Below are 7,283 nucleotides of genomic sequence, written 5' to 3' on the forward strand. Positions count from 1 at the left end.
CCTCCCCCCCGTGGGGCACGCCCTGCCTGCGGGGGGGCCGGCAGCAGCACTCTAGCCTCTTGCAGAGGCTCCCGTGGGCCCTGCCTGCACCCGTGGGCTGGGGCAGGAAACCACTGCTAATTACTGGTCATCTCCAAAAACTCTGTGGCTTTCAGGGTAGCTCGTTCTGATCCCCAGGGTGCAGTGGTCATGGTGAGGTTTATTAGCATCGTCTTGACAGTGTTTAAATGTGTAATGGACAAGCTAGACCATACAGCTGAAATTCTATCCTATGCTGCCAGTCAGATGCGTTCAGGAAGAGATGGTCCCTGTTTAAATTAGGGCCTTAAATATCAGTACAAATGAAAGGGTTTTCAGCACCAAGGAGGACAGAATTATTTTTACCCTTAGCTAACCTCCCCGTTGCCTGCGTACCAGATAGCAGATATGTTCCAGCTTATTGGGACTACAACCAACCTATTGTTTTGGTCCAGTGTGAGCTAAGGAGAACAATGGGAGACATTGTCAGGGATCTGTTGCTGAAGGGTTTTCAATGCATGTTCTGCTGTGAAGGGATAGGGCATCTGCAGCACAACTGTCTGGAGACATTACTGTACAGTCTCGAGGAGCCTCCTTTACATGCGACTTGCTCTGCTTTAATGAGGACTTCCCAATTTCTGTGGAATCCTACATGATTTCAGCTTTCATTACTGTGTGTGTAGGAGTTTGTCTATTCAACACTGTAACACTGTAATTAGAATGAATCTCTTACACTTTGCCTACAGTACGCTCCAGTCCTGGGCACATTGCATGGCAGCTTCTGTTTCCATGTCCCATAGGCAAGCAGGGTCAGCACAATGGGCCAGCTCTGCTTTTATAAGGCAAACTTCTCATTAAAACTGACATAGTTGTTCTAGGCCTGTCTAGTTAACCTCCTATTTGTAGGTGTGAGATCTTTGCTTCCAAAGTATGTTGCATAGTAGTATTTTAAGAAAAGATCTGATCCACTTTCTGTGTCCATTAAAAGGTACCATTTCACTGCTATACACCAGTTAGTCCTTTTATGCATTAAATCTGTAATTTTAAAGACATGTTAGAGATTTAATTTGAAAACCCCTACAAAATTTACTTGGCTTTATCACCTGCAGAGAAAGGCTCTTACAGATAAGTACTGAATTGCTTTCTGAGTTGGGGAATACCTTGCCTGCCACATGGACTGGAAGAGAGTGTTTTATGTAGAGCAGTGTGCCTGGCCAGTGGTCAGTAAACCTAGTATTTCATTGAGATCAAGTCTTGGTTGCTGGAATAGACAGCTAACACACTCCTCCTGATATGTAACTTCTCTCTTTTAAATGTAGAATCTGCTGGCTTTTCGAATCAGATGCCATCTCCCCCTGTCTCTGGCATTTGCAGTAATGAATGCCAATGCCAGGTGTATGACAGTTTGCTAGCAGAGTTCAGTCCTCCTGTGAGCATTAAAACCAAGGACAAGATTTTAGAATATGATGGCAGGGGGTAGTGTTGTTTTTTTTATGTGTCCTTTTTTTATTTTTGAAAGGGTGGCTGGTTTATCCTAGTTCCCCACTGACTTACAGTCTCCTCTAGCCAGGGTGTTCTAAATGGCTACTAGGAAACCAGAACTTCATCCCTAAGTTTCAATGATCAATTATCAATTACTAGATTGGTGGAAGCTGGAAATTCTTATGCCGTTGATCTGTGAAGTTGCTGGTGAGTCCTGAAGCCCTGTAAAGCAATACAGAGCCAGTCAGAACAGAACACAGCTTACAGCTGGATGACATTTTACACACGTTTAGAGTGTCTCACAAGATGTTCTCCAATTAGTCATCATCACTCACAATATGTTTTACATATTACCACACAGTTTATAGTCAGTCAGACTAATACAATTGCAGTGCAGCTGCTCACAGCAAGACACAAAGGTTATAGCACTGTGTACATAAGCAAGCTGTGAAAGTTACAGCCATCCAGCTCCTTTACCCTCTTGTGCTTTTAAAAGCCAACAGAAGCAGAAACAAATAGTGAGTGCGCCTCTCATTTCAGCCCTGGAAAAACATTTGAGAGCATGGAGTGAAAGGAGGGATTTTGTTTTTATAATTTGATTCCCATTGCTGCAGCTGCAGCCAAAACCTTTGGATTCTGGAGAAAGTTCAGAAAGTGCTGCTTTTTGGAAGAGGTCGTGTTTATTGGAAAATTACATCTTGCCCAGTAAAAGCTGACAGTATAAGTACTCTAGTCTATTAAAAGCTACAGAAGACACCGTTAAGAGTTTATTTAATGATTGCTACAGATGTGAGTTAGGGAACTTGCAGCTTGGCATTGGTATATTGGGGTTGAGATTGTGTTCTGGGAACACACAGAAACAGTAATTGTTTTATTAGTTACCCCTCTCTTCCACCTACATGGTTAAACTGGATCTAGCTCTGCCAAGCGACTAGGCCTGTTTTCCTGAAGAAGAAGCAAGAAGCATCAGAGGTGGGCACAGCAGCTTAGTAAGAACAGCCAAGACACTGTGACCAAGGAAGCCCAAAGCTGGCAGCCTTGGGATGCTAGCCTGAAAGTAGACTCTGGCTCAGACCGGAGTTTGACCCTGTGAAATTTCCTGGAACTTCATGGATTATGGAACAAAAATACATTGTAGAAAGTGAGGAACCACTGCCTCAGATGTTAGACCTGATCTAAACTCCATCAGAACATAATGAGCTATCAGCAGTCTTTGACCTGTGCCCTTAAAGCATGAACCTTCCTTGCCTCCATGACAGAGCTCTCTCTGGAGAGAGGAAGTACTAGTTTTTAAATATACACAAGGTCTTAATTGTTGCTAGAAAAAACAGCATCCATACAAGAGGTGGGTCAGGAGGAAGTTCCCTAACGTGTCCCTGGTGCTCTGTGATAGCAGTCCAGAAGGGTGCCATGTCAATACTTGGGCGTCGTCTCGAATCTTGCAAGCATCTTGCATCTGCCTCTTGCAATCCTGCTCAGTTACACTTAGTTGGAAAGATGTGTAAGCCTTCAGCAAGTGGATGCCTCTCCACTGGTATCAGATGTTTGAGTCTAGTCCAGCCCTGCTGATTTTCTCTTTAAATTCCAACTACTGTATTAGCTTCCAAGATGCCCACTGTCTTAAGGCTTTGCATCCTCTTACAGGCTTATTGCCTAGAGCTTGTGTGGTGCTCCTAGGCCTGTGGGCCAGTAATGCCACCTTCTTGTGTCAGGGGAATGAAAGTGTTATGAAACTCAATGTTAAGTCTTGGTTCTAGGATCTGTTGGCCAGAGGCTGAATGAGATTCCAGGGACCCATGTAGGTTCTACTCTGTGTCTCTGTGATTGTGTCCTGGATCAGCTGCAGCTATCTAGAAGCCAGATTCCCTATGAATTCTCCCTTCTCACTTAGTTCACTGGCTCCTGAGGCCTGGATAGAGAGTGTGCTTTGGAGAGGAGTTGCCTTTCCCTCAGCATCAACTGCAGTTTTACTGCAGCCAGCAGAGTGTGTGTAAAGATCCTCATGTCACAGCTGTTTAGAACAAATTCAGTGTAATTCAGTTTTACAAGCAGCGTTAGGCTAAATCCAAATCAACATTGCTTTCAGCAAAATACAGTTATAATTCTTTTGGCCTGCTAACAAAGTGTGTGTTGCCGTATTTGCCTTTCGGAAACAGAATACAAGATGACATTTACTGACAGCCTGCTTCAAAAGTGGAACAGCCTGATCTCACTTACACGAAGCTCTGGAGGCAATCCATTATTGCTCCTGATTCCACGGGGAGAGCCCACTGCAAGAAGGAGAGCTCATTGAGCAGGAAGGGCTGTAGTCTCTTGCAAGGAGATGTCTTGCTCTGCTGGACTGATTCTTTTAGGAGTGGTGTTTTCAGCAGTTAGCTCAAATATGGAGTACATATTGAAGTTCCTCTATGAGACTTTCTGGCTGCAGCACTGAGGTCAGTGAAATCTTGAAGGCAGCTGTAGTTCTGATAGTTTTACAGCTGGAAACTGGAGAATTCAGAGTTGGTGGTATGGGGGATCTCTTACGGCTCCAGGGACATCCTTAGAGAGCATCCCTTGGATCCAGAGTACTCAGCATCACTGTTTCTGTTTTTTGAAAGTTCTTTATGTTGTGGCCAGCATCTACGGAGGCTCATTTATTCAGCCATTAGAAGCCAATAGAGGGGTTCATTCTTTTTGGACTCTAGACTTTCTCCTGTCCAGTCACACTCTCTCCCATAGTACTTTCCCCTCTGAGCCTGTGCTCAGAAGGAGACACTCTCCTTTGGTAGTCCCACTTGAGCTATACGATATTTGGGCAAGTTAACAGCTAGGACAATGCTGGCTGCTCTCCTAGCATTATTGTGTACCTCTTCAAATCTTGTTACCTTACTTTGGTGATAAATAGTCATAATAAATTCTTTAATAGTGTGAAGATAGGTCATTACTCATCACAGCCAGGCTGTGAGAAGGTCATAAATCTGGAATAAAAGCCATTCATTTGGTTGGAGAATCCAAAGCTTCACTGTTTAGAAGGATTCATTTCCACCATCCCCCTCAGTTAATCATCCTCTAAGTCCTCATAAATATCACAGGCAAAGGAAAAGAATGACCCATTCTTGCTGTGCCATAAAATGTATGATGTTGTGCTATGAGTTTTCACTTCTCAGCTCACATGTGAAAAATTCAGCAGCAAATCAGAGTTTGCAATGTGAAGTTTCTTGCTGACTGTGCTTTCTAGGCCAAAAAGGAGGTGGACTTAAATGTATTCAAAGACAATATAATCTGTCAGGAGGAAGAAAAGAGACAGCAAGGATCACATCATGCATACACATGTATGTGTATATTGAAATATTTTCTCTTTATAAGATCTGTATTAGTAGTACAAACTTTGAAAATACTGCACCAGACTACTGCTAGACTTAAACCAAGCTCAATTATTTCATTATTTACCAACTTCTCATTCTAAACTTGAAGGGAAGAGGTTTTCAATCTTGGTTCTCAACTACAGAAGACAGAAACATTTTTATTAATGAAGAGTGAGATTTTCAGGCACTTATTTAAAAGTGTTATATGAAAGACACTGAAATAATGACAAATGAGTCATGAAGATTTCCATGCTGAAAAAGACACTGGAGAGAAGCACATACTGTATTGCCATTATAAAGAGAGATTAGAAGCACTTGAAGCCAAAGGGTGAGCAGGCTTCACACAAGAGTAACTGAAATAGCTGTAGTGTCTGCGCTCTGCCTGATTCCTTGAGGATCTGAGTCTGCTACAGTTCTACAGGTGGAACTGCTGCTAACTGGACCACAGTTCATGAGTTACTGTTGGCCAATAATGCATTCTCCAGATGTGCAAGTTATTATTTCTTCCTTAAAATGCCAGTTTTCCTTGTGGGAAAGGTTTCTGACAAATTCTTGAATTGGATTGTGTTTTGGAAAAATGCTTTGAGTTTGTCAAAATATGTTACTTTGACATTTTAAAATGTCAATTTAAAAAAATTGCATTTCAAAAAATGCAATTGTCATCTTTCTAGTTTAAATGATTTTTTTTCTTTCAGAGTTTAGTGACCTGAAGTAAAGATACTTAAATATTCAAAGCGTTCAAAAATGAAATGCTTTGAATTAAAGAAAAGACATTTTGATTGACAGATGTGAAAAGGTGTTTTATCTAGATTTCTAGTTTTTGGCACATTTACTCAGATAATTGTTTTCCATATTTTGAGATTTTCTTGAAAAAAAAGGAAAGAGAGCTAAAATCCAGAACTCCTTCAGCATTTACTCATTCTGGGACCATATAAAGTACCTTGTAATTTAGGTACCTTGACTCAGGTGACTGAGAACAAGGAACTGTGAGCTGTAAAGGAATCCTAGCTGGATGTCCAGGCTAGAATAGCTGAGCTGGTCCCCAAAGCTGTGGTGTTACTTCTCCTTGGAAAGGTATCCTTCACATCTGCCACGTGTGATTCTTCGTCTCCAAAGGGAAAGGAAACAGTATGAGAAAACACTGCTTTATTTAGGCAGTAGAATGTTCTAGATGGTTGTGGTGCTGGGTTCCTCTGCTACAGAAAGGTGAGATTTTGAGTACCATACACCTTGAATGGGAAGTGGGCAGATGTGTGGTTCTAGAGTTGGGCTGTTTTTTGGTGATGGATCTGCTCCAGCTTCTGGTTACTGGCAGGGGTTGGTGGGTTTGGTTGCTTATGGCCTAAATCATGGAACCACTGGTGGTGATTGAGGCTGTAGCTCATGTTTGATGTGGTTGCAGATGTCCTCCCTTCATCTGCCTGTCCTCAGCCAGACTAGGGCTGGTGCCATCTGCACTGCCAGTGCTGTGGAGGAAGATTCTTCTCTTGGAGTTCTGCTGTCCTGCTTGAGAAGGAAGATGGGGCTGGTAGGGTCATTTTGTGATGTGTGTGCTCATGCTCAAAGAAATCCAGAGTGAACTTTGGGGATAGAAAGGAGGGAGGTTATGGTGGTACTGAGCAACCTTCCTCAGGGCTGCAACAGAGAAGTTCAAATGGGCGTTTTTAGGGGAGCAACCCCTGTGGTTGATTTATGCACCTAGCTTTGAACCAGAAACTGTGTAAGCAAGCAATGAATCATGGCTCTGGAGGAACACAGAAGCTATTGCCTGGGACTCGGCAAGTTGTGAGGAGGAAGTAGGGGAAAAAGGAAGAGAAATAAAATAGTCTATTTTGAATAAATTGTTTGAGCTTCAATCTTAGTGGGCTAGGCTGTGATTTGGGATTACGAGCCAGCTTGGGAACCAGGGGGTGCTATCTTTGCCTTCATATAACCTCATTAACTCTGTAATGTTAAACACATTCTTCTGCTGAGCTCCTTGGTGGTGTCTCTGGCCTGCCTTCCTCCCCGGGTAGCAGCCCATCTCATAAGCATCTCTGTGAAACTCTTGTAGTAAATGTTAGCGAACCTTTTCTTAGCTGTTATTGTCCCTGCCTCCAGATAACTAAGCAGGTATACACTTAAGTCCAAGATAAACACTTCCTTGGCCTCTCATTTATTGCAGATATAAACTGCTATAAAGCTCGCCACTGTGCTGGCTATCGTGGCCTCTATCGCCTTTTTGCAAAATGTAATCCATAAAATGCTTTCATGGTAACCTTATCCATCGGCAACCAGTGATAACATCTCTAGGCCCCCGTGACAGACAGGAACTCGCAAGCATGGAGTTAATAATGCAAACTTTCAAAAAATGAAACTGGCAGAAGGAGACGAGGAGGGGAATAAAAGGGGCCGGTGTGGCTGTAATTGGGACCATGTGAGCTTCCTTAGAGAGGG

Source organism: Chaetura pelagica, unplaced genomic scaffold (genome assembly GCF_000747805.2).
Source record: "Chaetura pelagica isolate M959 unplaced genomic scaffold, ChaPel_1.0 scaffold159, whole genome shotgun sequence".
NCBI lineage: Eukaryota > Metazoa > Chordata > Aves > Apodiformes > Apodidae > Chaetura > Chaetura pelagica.